Raw genomic sequence first — 13,663 nt, 5'->3', positions numbered from 1 at the left:
GTTTTTATCACTAAGTAGTACATGAGTCATTTGAGTAGTTATGTGAGTCATTTAAGTCATTAATTTTTCTCATTTGGACTGAGGGATGGTGGGACTAGGCACTAGATCCCTTCTAATCTTCCTTCAAGCTCTGATTTTTATTTGTGGAACTGAGTTGAACAAGAAGACATGGTTTTTGGCCTTCTGGAGCTTACGATGTATTGTCAGAATCCTGTGTCCTCCTTCCCATGTCAGGTTTAATCTATGGCTCCTCGTTTTCTATGGAGCAAAAACTCCCTCACCATCAGCCCCAACCTCTCTCTTGAGTTTCATCTCCCAGTAGCTCAGGGCAGAATCCCAACCCTCCAGCACTACTAGATAATGGGCGTACCCAGCTCTGTGCCTTTGTTCACTGTGTTCTTTCTGTCCCAAAGCTTTGTCCTTCTTGGTTGCTTGATGGTCTAATCCTGCTCACTGTTCATAGACAACCTACATACCAGTTCCTTTGTATAGACATCCCTCTCTTCCCAGTCAGAATTAATTTGTTCCTTTATGATTTCATTTTGTGTTACAGGTAAAGTGAATTTCAGTCCTAGGTATCTGGCAATCTCAGTTTCAAATATTCTATCAGTTTATCAGCATAAGCATGCCAGTACTTGGCAGTCTTGGTTTAGACAACATGGCAACTATAGTTATGGCATATATCCTAGTAAGGGTGTGAACAGTTTTCCTATTGTAAGATTCTGGAGGGCAGAGGCACTTGCCTTATCTGTTTGGCACTTCTCCCATCCTTATCCAACCATCCATCTGACCTTCCATTCATTTATTTATTTTATTTACTTTTATCAACTTTTAAATTTTAATTTCAGAACAGTTAATACACAGTGTTATATTAGTCTCAGCTGTACAATATAACAATATAACATAGTCAGGGATTCAACAATTCTATACATTACTCAGTGCTCATTACGATAAGTGAAATCTTAATCCCCCTCACCTATTTCACCCATCCTCCTCACCCACCTCCCCTCTGGTAACCAACAGTTTGTTCTCTATAGTTAAGAGCCTGGGGTAGGTACCTGGGTGGCTCGGTCAGTAAAGTCTCTGGTTCAGTTTATGATCTCAGGGTCATGAGGTCAGGCCCTACATGGGGCTCTGTGCTGGGAGTGGAGCCTGCTTAAGATTCTCTCTCCCTCTCCCTCTGCCCATCTTCCCCAACCCATTCATGTGCTCCCTAAACAAACAAACAAATAAATAGGACACTATTTCTTAGTTTGTTTCCTCTTTTTTCCTTTGCTCATTTGTTGTTTCTTAAATTCCACACATGAGGAAATCATATGATACTTGTCTTCCTCTAAATTACTTCACTTAGCATTATACTCTCTAGCTCTACCCATGTTATTTCAAATAGTAAGATTTCACCTTTTTTGTGGTTAAATAATAATCCATTGTATATATGTGTATATTACATCTTCTTTATCATTTATCTATCCATAGAACCTTGGGCTGCTTCTAGAATTTGGTGACTGTAAATAATGTTGCTGTAAACATAAGAGTGCAGGTATCCCTTTGAATTAGTATTTTTGCATTTTTTCGGTAAATACTTAGTAATGCGATTGCTGGATTGTAGGGTAGTTTTATTTTTACTTTGTGGGGAACCTCCATACTGTTTCCAAACTGGCTGACTTGTTTGCTTTCCCACCATCAGTACATGAGGGGAACCCTTTCTCCACATCCTCACCAACACCTGTTGTTTGTTTTGTTGTTGATTTTAGCCATCCTGACAGGTGTGAGGTGATATCTCATTGTGATTTTGATTTTCATTTCCCTGATGATGAGTGATGTTGAGCATTTTTTCATGTGTCTGTTGGCCATCTGTATGTCTTCTTTGAAGAAATATCTGTTCATGTCTTCTGCCCAGATTTAATCAGATTATTTGTTTTTTTTTAGTTTTTAAAATATATATATATATATTTTAAAGATTTTATTTATTTATTTGACAGAGAAAGAGATCACAAGTAGGCAGAGAGGCAGGCAGAGAGAGAAGGGGGAAGCAGACTCCCTGCTGAGCAGAGAGCCCAATGCAGGGCTTGATCCCAGGAACCTGAGACCATGACCTGAGCCTAAGGCAGAGGCTTAACCCACTGCTGAGCCACACAGGTGTTTTAGTATTGAGTTGTATCCATTTTTTATATATTTTGGATACTAACTCTTTATCAGAAATACCATTTGCAAATATATTCCCCCATACAGTAAGTTATATCTTAGTTTGACTGTTTCCTTCACTGTGCAGCAGCTTTTTATTTTGATGTAGTCCCAATAGTTTGTTTTTGCGTTTGTTTCCCTTGACTCAGGAGACGCATCTAGAAAAATGTTGTTATGGCTCAGACATTATTGCCTCTGCTCTGTTCTAGGATTTTTATGGTTCCAGGTCTCACATTTATGTCTTTAATCCACTTTGAGTTTATTTTTGTGTGTGTTTTAAGAAAGTCAAGCTTCATTCTTTCGCATGTTCCAGTCCAATTTTCCCGAAACCGTTTGTTTTAGAGACTATCTTTTGCTCATTGTATGTTCTTTCCTCCTTTGTCAAAGATTAATTGACCATATAATTATGGGTTTATTTCTGGGTTTTCTATTCTATTCCATTGATCTGTGTCTTTATTTTTGTGCCAGTACCATGCTGTTTTGATTAATACAGCTCTGTAACATAACTCAAAGTCTGGAATTGTGATGCCTCCAGTTTTTTCTTTTTCAAGATCGCTTTGACTATTCAGGGTCTTTTGTGGTCCCATTCAAATTTCAGGATCGTTCTAGTTCTGTGAAAAATGCTGTTGGCATTTTGATAGGGATTGCATTAAATCTGTACATTGTTTTGCATCCCCTCATTTATTTGCATATATGTCAGTTTATATTCCTCAAATTTAAATTGTCTCTACTTGGCACAAAATAGACACTTCAGTTTTCATTGAATTGATATTAACTGATTTTATGGGAATTTCTGCTTGGATAAATCTTTTGCAATCAGCTTCTTCTCCACCACCACCCCTGCCGCCTTGAATAAAAACTATTTCTTCTGAGGAAGTAGGTAATGAAGTATCAGAGGAATGATAGCTATAGAAAATGAATAGAAGGACAAAAATGTTAAATTTGATTAGTGCTGGCTATCAGCATAATAAAAGAGACAAAGCTGACATTGTGCTTTGGTTAAAAGACAATAATGAAGGCCAAGCTCTTCAGCTGGATCTGTGCCCAGCACTGCCTTTGTAACAAGCCTGCAAAAGGATTCAGACAGCATGTAACCAATGTGACCTGTAAGACTAAGTGAAGGTAAGCAAGAGGCCATGTCTTAGTCAGATCAGGCTGCTAAAACAAAGTACCATAGACTGGCTGGATGACAAAAACCGGAAATTTATTTCTCATCGTTCTGGAAGCTGCAAGTCTATTATCAAGGTGCCAGCATGGGCAGATTTGGTTGAAAGCTTTCTTCTGTGTTGCAGACTGCTGACTTCTTGGGGTATCCTCACATGCCAGAGAAATGAGAGGAAATAATCTCTCTCCTGACTCATATAAGGGCACTAAGCCCATTTTTGTAGGCTCCATCCTATGACCTCATCTAAACCAAATAACCTTCCAAAGGCCCCACCTCCTAACACCATCACAATGTGGGGTGTGGCTCCCACGTATGAATTTTGAAGAGACACAAACATTCATTCCATAATAAGCCACCAATAGGTCCTCAGGGCCAGAGTCATTCAACCCTCAAGAGTTGACAGCGTTCAGGGAAAAGAAGTGTGGTAGACTTCCAAAAGGACATTCATATGTTTGGACACCAACAGAACAAGGTACACAAAGAAAAATTTTTATTCCAATCTTTTCATATTCATTATTGCTTGGCAATGTGGGGAAACTTTCAGACTTTCCAAGGTCTTCTGAAGCATCTATTCTCTGTGCTCCCCAACTGTGTGTCTGTCCCATTAACTACCATACTGTGGTTTGCTCTGACTTTATCTGTCACTTATCCTAAACTGAAAGCTCTACAAAGATGACAAGGTAAATTCACTCTGGTGTGCCCAAGGCCTGGTAAAGACATGAGAATGTCTCAAAATATATTTGATGGATTGTAAAGGGGAAAAATAGCCACCTGTACCTATTATGGGTAGTTCCTTTTAATGACCACCTGTATAGGCTTGTAGAGGGGGAGGTGTCCTGTTTGTGTCATCCTGATGAAAAAGTAGGCTATCTCAGGCTGGAGGTAGGTTTTTGACCCCAGGTTGGGGAGTCTACACTTGGAGTCAACAAGGTAGAAAGGATCAAAGAGATCAAAATGTAGGAGGTATAGTTGCACTAAATCCCCTCTGAAACAAAACACCAGACGTTTACTATTCCAGTAATTGCTAGAAAGCAGTTACAGTTCTGTTTTTATTCTCCCAGGACAAGCAAAGGTTTCTTTTGCAAGCGTTTGTTCTCTTTTTTCCCAATTTACATGAGTATCCAAAGAATTCTTGTATAGATAGCAAATGGCCTCCTCCTTGTGTATGATGAGAACTATAGCTAAACTTTTACTTCCTCTTAACCAGGGCGCAGGAATCCTGAATCAATAATTTCAAAGACCTAATGAGATGGCCTTTGTTTCATAATGTGTTTTTCTATCTCACTATCCATATACACAGCTCTTTTCTTTTTGCAATCATTTGCATTAGTTTTCTGTTATGACCTGTTTAAAACAGAAGATGCATTTGCCTTGATCATCTACTTGAACATTGTAAAATCATTCCATGTTTGATGAAACCTTGGTTATTCAAAAGAGGTTCTTCACAAATGACCATATTTTCTTGTCGAGAAGTTTTTGAGGCTTGCCTTAGGTATTAATGTTCTAAAGTCCCAAAAGTGTTAGGGCTCTTAATATTATCCCAGCACAGCCTCCAACACATTTCAAATCACCTTTACTTGCATCTCAGTCAGAAATCAAAGATACATGATTCCTCCCTCAGCCCTATTAAATAAGATAATATATTAAAAACAACAACATGTGGTCTATGGTGAATGGTCAACACATTGACTCTCTTGCTCGTTGTCCCCTTCCCATTCCTTTACCTAGTGCACACTTAAAGAGCATGACCCCATTGAATATCAATCGATGGAAGTAAAAGGCACTATTCTTCTGATATTTTTTCCTACATCCCAATGCCAGTGGGGATGTGGTTCTAAAGGCCTCAGATGATTGAGGTCCCATCTTTTTAAGATTACCTTGTGTTGTTTTAATTGTTTGTAACCCTTTACTGTGAAAATTTACCAAAAAGCCATCTGTTTTGTTTTTGTTTCTTCCATTTTTCAAATCTGGTTACTTTGTTATCTAAAGATAATATTGTGTGTGTGTGTGTGTGTGTGTGTGTGTGTGTGTGTGCGCGTGGGAGAGAGAGAGAGAAGAAAAGAGAGGTTTCCATCTACAGTAGAGATTTCATGTGAACTATAACTCTCTCAAATTCCTTTTGGCTAGGAGGCTTTAGAGTCAGATTAGATCTAGATGAAGATGAAGTTTTAAGAAAAGTCTTTGAATAGTAAAGATAGCAAAGCACTTAAGAAAGTGTTATCTACATACAAATAGTTCATACCTTCAAAGAATATTTCTTAGTTCTAATATTCAACCATCCTGACCATTTCAATAGGACATACACAGTGAAGTATAATCCTCCTTTCCCTACTTTATTATTTCTGATAGTAATATCACAGACCAAGGGATCATAAAAATTGGGCCCTGGATTTTTTATTTTCTTCAAAGGAGGTTGTCAAGATAAAGTATATGCTTTTTAAATCAGCTTATCGCTGACAAGTCACTCCTTAGATTATTAAAGTTGCCAAGAACTTCCACAACATCCTTTACTTTTTATAGAGAAAAAATTTAATTATTATGGTAAAAAGAGAATAATGTAAGCCTACTCAGAGTTGTTGAAAGGCATAACTCCCAATACTTTATGTGATACTTTACAATACTGTCACTTCTCAATCATTTGAGTTCTGAATCTCTGCCCTGTGTTTAAGCAAAATCTTTTGCTGCCACTTGTCTCATTAGGTCTGAAAGAGCCTTCCTCCAGAATATCTGGTATATTGTTTCTCAAGCTGGTGTTTTGCACGGCACTGACCTTTAAGATGGTAGAAGAGACAATAGAGCAGAGTGGTTAGGACATAGTGGTTACGAGCATGAGCTGAAATGGATCAATGCAAAGTATGTAAGAGTCCCAGGATACTGATTATTTCAATCTATGCACCTGATGTTGACATAGTTCAAGCAGACTTTAATGCAGATATAGTCCTAGTTCTGTCATTTCTACCTCTGTGATTTTATTTATTTTTTTAATAAAGATTTTATTTATTTATTTGACAGACAGAGATCACAAGTAGGCAGAGAGGCAGGCGGAGAGAGAGGGGGGCGGGGAAGCAGTATCCCTGCCGAGCAGAGAGCCCGATGCGGGGCTCGATCCCAGAACCCTGGGATCATGACCTGAGCCGGAGGCAGAGGCTTTAACCCACTGAGCCACCCAGGTGCCCCTACCTCTGTGATTTTAAATGTTACCCTTGCAAATCCTCAGTCTTATTATTTATAAGATGGGCATGATTTTTAAAGTTCCTGTCTCACTGGTGGTTGTGGGAATAAGATGAAATGGTGAATGCCAATTTTTTTGTTCATGTATCTGTTTATTGCCTTTCTTCTCTGTATCTTACCTCCAAGTAAAAAGTCAGGATTTTGTCTTATTCATGGAGGTATATCCAGTGCCAGGAACCATGTGGTACCCATAGCAGGAGCTCAACAAATACTATTTTTAAAAAATAAATGAATTTTGGGGGCATCTGGATGGCTCAGTCAGTTTGGCATCTGCCTTTGGCTCAGTTTATGATCACTGAGTCCTGGGATTGAGTCCCACACTGGGCTCCCTGCTCAACTGGGAGCCTGCTTCTCCCTCTCTCTCTCTGCTGCTTCCCCTGCTTGTGCTCTCTTTCTCTCAAACAAATAAAATATTGAAAAAATGAATTTTAGGGTCACCTGGTTGGCTCAGTGGGTTAAAACCTCTGCCTTCAGCTCCGGTCATGATCCCAGGGTCCTGGGATCGAGCCCTGCTTTGGGCTCTCTGCTCAGCAGAGAGCCTGCTTCCCCACCGCCCCCCGCCACCCCGCCACTCTGCCTACTTGTGATCTCTGTCTGGCAAAAAAAAAAAATAAATAAAACCTTTAAAAAAATGAATTTAAAAAAAATCATAAATTCTTGGCATGATTCCTGGAAAACAGTGCTCAATAAATATTAGAATAAAAGTCAACCTAGTTCTATAAGATATTTCTCAAATATAGGATCTTGTACAATATATATTAAAAAGACTCTGAGATACCTGTTAGTGAAGAAATCTATAGAACTTCATTAGTTCCATTTACCAGTATTGTTTGGGCAGAAAACCTTTTCTTCCCAGCTATGCCTGTTAAACAACATTCTGCAACATTACCACTGGACACATGTTGGGAAATAATGAATTAGTCCAGTATGCTTATGTTAGAAATAAGGAGACTGAGGTCCAGGTATTAAATGGTTTGTCTAGGTCAAGTAGTGAGTAGCAGCAATTCCAGAATTACAGGCAAATGTTCCAACTCTCAGGCCTGCCTTCTTTCTGCCCAGCCAAGTGAGCAGTGGCATGGTGGCAGTGACATACCAGAAGGTATGGGTTCGAATCCCACCTGCATTTCCCAGCATTGAAGCCTATATCAGACCCTGCCATGGCCCCTTCTCCTATTGTCTCCTCCCTTTAACGGAACCTCTTTGATACCTGAGCATGGTATACCTCCCAGATTGGTCCTCAAGAATGTGAAACCTGGGAGTGTCGGGGTCTTACCAACCCACAGGGCAACTCTTGACCAATAAGAATGGTTACTGTTGAGTAAATTCTTTCTCCTCTATCTCCTCAGGCAGATAAGTCCGGGTGCATTCTGTATGTCTCCCTTTAAGGGCCCTCTGGGGTGGCTCCCAGTTGCTCACCAGCAGTGATATAGTCCACAAACAGGCAGCTCTTCAAATTCCTTAGCTTCTATCCTTTCCAGTCTCTGTCTTTTCCCAGGTGTGTTACTCTTTTGTTTACTACTGGAAACAGCTGCGTCATCTCTCATGAGCCCATCAGACAGGTGCTGGGTTTCACACCAAAGGTGGCTGCAATTCAGCAGGTGGGGGTGTAAAATAGGAAGCGAAATCTAAACAGAAGTTGGACGAGAATGGAGGCCGCTAACAGATGAGAGGTGCTACGAGGCTCAGAGCTCTGCTGTTTCGTTTCCTCCGGAATCTTCAAGAATTTTGAGAAGGCATGAGAACAATGTGTTTACAAACACACTCTGTGTTTATGACACCTTCTGGTTTTTCTGTTATGCTGGATAAAACGAGAGAGCTATAGTTGGTGTGGGGAAAAAGTGAAATCGAGAGAGTTACCACAATCCTTTAACAACCTTGGGTAACCTACCCTGGCACGAGAGGTTGGAGCTTTAAGCTTTTCGTTCTGCTCTTTACATTCAAGGCAAGAAAGGGAGGCAACACAGCTGTGTTAGACTGTGGGGAAAAAAAAAGACCCAAGCATCTCAGTTTATTTCTTGCTCATGTAATAATACAACGCAGGTGTTCTCTTCAGTGATTAATTTTCTTCCGTGTTATGACTCAGGGAAATGGGCTTTTCCACATTGTGGCTCTGTTGTTCCCTAAAGCCTTGATCCTCTCATCTGTGTTCAGCTGGCAGAAGAAGAGAGTGTGGAGAGGGCATTCTGCTCACAGGAAACCGAAGTTCATATACCACTGGCAAAAACTGGTCCCATGGCTTTCCCTAGAAGCAAGGAGGTTGGGAAATGTACTGACCAGCTAGGTCGTGACTTCTCCCCAACAACTATGTTCTATGGAAGGTGGAGCATGAGTTGGGGGAGCAACTGGCCATCTCTACCATAATGGTACAGCTGTCAAGAATGTCATTTCTAGCCCCCAGTAAGTCTGGATCCAGACCCTGCTTCTACTGCTCACTAGCTGCGCATGTGGGCATGTTATTTCACTTCTCTGAGACCTTTTCCTCATCTGTAAAATGGGATAATGGAAAAATCTCTCTCTCTCAGAGTTGCCATGGGATTGAATTGCAGATCATGTACATACAGCACTTGGGACTGTGCCTGGCACATAACAAGCCCTCAGCAAATGCTGTTTCTGTCTTTAACTATGAAGAAATGCCAACATCTCACTCAGGGAGATGTGTACATTTTCTATAGTTTGCAAGAAACAGAAACTTATAAAAGTGACCTCAGTTCATTTGAATTTATTTTCTAAGAGATAAAAGTGCATAAAAAAGAGCAGGAAAAAAATCTGAGCAACCCCACAGCCAGCTTCTTGGCATGAGAACCTTGCACAGTGATGAGAAGGGCTTCAAATGTGAAACAATAGACCTGCAAGCTTAGGAGGACCTCTCAAGACGGACACTGGTGTCCACCCACAGAAGTCAGCTCCGTGCCGGTGTAGCATCTCTTTTTTTCTATTGCTTCTGACTGACCACTCTGCCCTTCTCAGCCCCTCCTTGTTTCTTCTGTGAGCTTTTTTCTGTGTATCATGGCTTCTTTGCCACTGTGTTTTCTATAAGTCTCTGTCTATGCCTTGTGCTCAGATACCCTGTGAGGATCTGGTTGCTCAATAGTCCTTATCCAACAAAGGGCAGCTGTCACTGCCCCGAACCCACAGCCAATCCACCTAGGCTTTTGATGACTATTTTTGTGCCTACTGTGAATCTCTGACTCAGTCAACTGTACCTATGGCGGTAGGAATATATCATACAAACATGGTGGTCTGGTACCAAAAATTGTTTCATGCTTCCTTGTTCAGAATGGAATAGTGGTTGGAGGGGCACTCAAAATATCAGGAATAGGGAAAATCATTAAAGTGTACAGTGGTGAATAGTAATTTCTTTGACATCAGCCTAGAAACATTTTCTAGATATTTCTCCCCAGGCAAGGGAAACAAACTATTGGGACTACACCAAAATAAAAAGCTTTTGCACAGTAAAGGAAACCGTCAAAAAGGCAACCTATGCAATGAAAGAACATATTTGCAAATGACATATCCAATAAAAGGTTAGTATCCAAAATATATAAAGAACTTATATGACTCAACACCGAAAAAACAAATAATGCAATTTAAAAATGGGCACAAGACATGAATAGACAATTCTCCAAAGAAGACATACAGATGGACAACAAACACATGAAAAGATGCTCAACATCACTCATCATCAGGAAAATGAAAATCAAAATCACAATGAGATATCACTTCACACCTGTCAGAATGGCTAAAATGAACAACATAAGAAACAAGTATTGGCAAGGATGTGGAGAAAAGGGAAGCCTCATGTACTATTGGTGGGAAAGCAAACAGGTGCAGCTAGTCCAGAAAATAGTATGAAGATTCCTCAAAAAGTTAAAAATAGAACTACCCTACAACCCAGCAATTGCATTACTGGGTATTTACCCAAAGAAAATGAAGACATTAATTTGAAAATACATATGCACCCCTATGTTTATTGCAGCATTATTTACAATAGCCAGAATATGGAAGCAGTACAAGTATCCATCCACAGATGAATGGATAAAGAAGAAGTGGTATATGTACACAATGGAATATTACTTAGCCATAAAAAGAATGAGATCTTTCCATTTGCAACAATAGGGGTAGACCTAGAGGGTATAATCCTAAATGACATAAATCAGACAGAGGACACATACCATAGGATTTCACTCATATGTGGAATTTAAGAAACAAAAAAAATGAACAAAGAAAAAGAGACAAAAATACAGAAAACAGGGGCGCCTGGGTGGCTCAGTGGGTTAAAGCCTCTGCCTTCGGCTCAGGTCATGATCCCAGGGTCCTGGGATCGAGCCCCACATCGGGCTCTCTGCTTGGCAGGGAGCCTGCTTCCTCCTCTCTCTCTCTGCCTGCCTCTCTCCCTACTTGTGATCTCTATCTGTCAAATAAATAAATAAAATCTTTAAAAAAATACAGAAAACAAACTGGTAGTTGTCAGAGGGGAGACGGGTGAGAGAATGAGTGAAATAAAGTGGATTAAGGGTATACTTATTGTGACAAGCATTGAGTACTATATAGAATTGTTATATCATTACACTGTTTACCTAAAATGACTATAACACTGGATATTAATTATACTTCAGTGAAAATTGTTTTTCATTGGTGAAAATCCTCAAACATATTACCTGCCTTTAATTTGCTATGGATTAACCTGGCTTTCCAAATCTTATGAATGAGTGCTTAAAGATCTTTTTAAAATTTATTTATTTGAGAGAGTGAGTGAGCAAGAGAGAGCACAAATCGGGGAGGAGTGGAGGGAGAGAGAGAAGCAGACTCCCCACTGAACAGAGAGCCTGATGTGGGGCTTGATCCCAGGATCCTGGGACCATGACCTGAGCTGAAGGCAGACACTTAACTGACTGAGCCACCCAGGCACCCCTGAATGAATGCCTAAAAGTGAAGTTTCAAAGTCAATTCACTTAACTGATATCCCTGGTTGAAGTTTTTCTACATTTACCCATCTTTCATATTGCCATCAGGGTTCTTGTCCCAAGAAAAATCTGATTATTCTATTTTCCTGCTTAATTGATTTCTTTCCACCTGTAATTAAGCTCTAGCTTCTTCGCCTGGCATACCAGGCCCTCTAGACACTGCCATTCATGACTTAATTTCTACCCTCCCCTCTAGGACCCTTCCACCAGTGATCCACCACACTGGATTTTCTCCATTCTCTTTCACACTTTTGGACCATGTATATGCTCTTCTCTGCTAGGAATTTCGTTCCCTACCCCATTACCACCTAGAAAATACCAATTTATTCTTCAAGGTCCAACTCACTTGATACCTTCTCTCTAAGGTGTTTTTCTCAATCCTCCGGTCTCCATCTCTCTCCCCCACCCCACTCCCCACCCTTCTATGCCCAGGTGAAACCAACTATATTTTTACCTGAGTCCCGGAGCATGTAAACATACCTCTGTGGTGATGTTTACTATTTTACATCCCGGTTATCCCAGACTTGGTCTCCCAGGCACAGCTGTGAGCCTCAAAAGTGTCTTACTCATCTTTTACATTCCCAGGACCCAAAAGAACATCTGTTTCATTTAGCACTCAATGCCTGTTTGCTGAATTTTATTGGAATTCAAAACCCTGATACTACAGAGGAACCTGGAGCATGAAAACAAAATCTACTCATTCTCCTGTGTGTGTTTCCTATTATGCAGAATCTTTACTTCTCAAGGGCTACTTTACGATGGACCACACTTATTCTATTCTATATAGTATGAAAGAGAAGTAAATCTGTGCTTTCTATAAAGGTACCTAATGAAAGCTTCCATTCTTATTTAAAATCCAGGAAAAACGTATTATTTTTTTAAGTCATGTCATCCTCAAACAACCTCTCTTATGCTTTTTCTCTTAATAGAAGAATCATCATCAAGGGAGTAATGAAGTCACCAAGGTATGTTAACTGAAGACATGATAAAGCCACGTTTCTCCACAAGTGGATACAGACCCTCTTTGGTTTTTTGAAAACTAATCTCTTATTATTAGACCTCTATTTTTTTTCCCCCAGAGGGACACTTCCACTTTGGACTCTTTCGGAGCAGGTGGCATTTGGAAATGTGTGTGGGGCTTGCATGAGTGTCTCAGTGATCAGAGGTGCTCTGGCATTTAGTGGGTGAGAACCAGGATGCCAAATACCTTGCAATGCATGGGTCAGTCATGCAAACTGAATATTGTCCCATCCAATGCCAGTAACCTCCAACCAAGAAACACTGAATTAAGGGATATGTTAAGCCTATTAGTTGAAAACCATTGAGTTAAGTGTTGATGGCTTGAAGCCTTTCTTTTTTTTTTTTTTAAGATGAGATGAGAGCAAACCATAGGAATCCAAAAGGAAGCTCCTGCCTTAAAGACTTTTCATTTAAAGAAAATTCCGTTTTCTGCACATAAAATATGGGCTTATACCATATTCACTGGAAACAGGAGACTTCTAAGAGTATCAAGAAGAGAAGCAGTTAGCATGCCCTCTTGCTTGTGAATATAAGACAGAATAGTAGAATAAAATGGCCCTTCCTTTGAAATACATTTAATTTAATAAAACACCAAATTAAAGGCAGAACAGTCTCATCCCCATTACAAAATAACCTGCAGAGTGAAAACTGAAACATGCACAATTTCATTAACCTTCCATTCATAAAGCATAATGTAGGCAAAATGCCATTTTAACATCCAAGTGAACAAGGCTATTTCCATGCCTTGAGAAAGCTTTACATATTAACATTGTCAGTGTAGAAATGATGTGGAGGAACAAAATATCAGGCAGACAAAGCACTGAGAAATATTTATCCTTTTAATCATCCATTTTTTTTGGATTAAGATATTTCCTTTTCATGTAGTGTTTTATCTGCTTTGTTAAATATTCTCAACAGCATATGGAAAACGTGTCAGTTGTGACTTAGTGATATTTATCAAATTTGGGGATTCTGTTAAATACTGATCCAGGGTGTGTAGAATCAAAGAATTTTAGAACCTCACAACTTCAAAAGAGATCACAAGAATCCAGTTCCCTATTTTGTAGATAAGGAAGCTGAAGCTCAAAGAGATTAGGGA

Source organism: Meles meles, chromosome 6, assembly GCF_922984935.1.
Source record: "Meles meles chromosome 6, mMelMel3.1 paternal haplotype, whole genome shotgun sequence".
Taxonomy (NCBI): Eukaryota; Metazoa; Chordata; class Mammalia; order Carnivora; family Mustelidae; genus Meles; species Meles meles.
Note: the sequence above shows the minus strand (reverse complement) of the source record.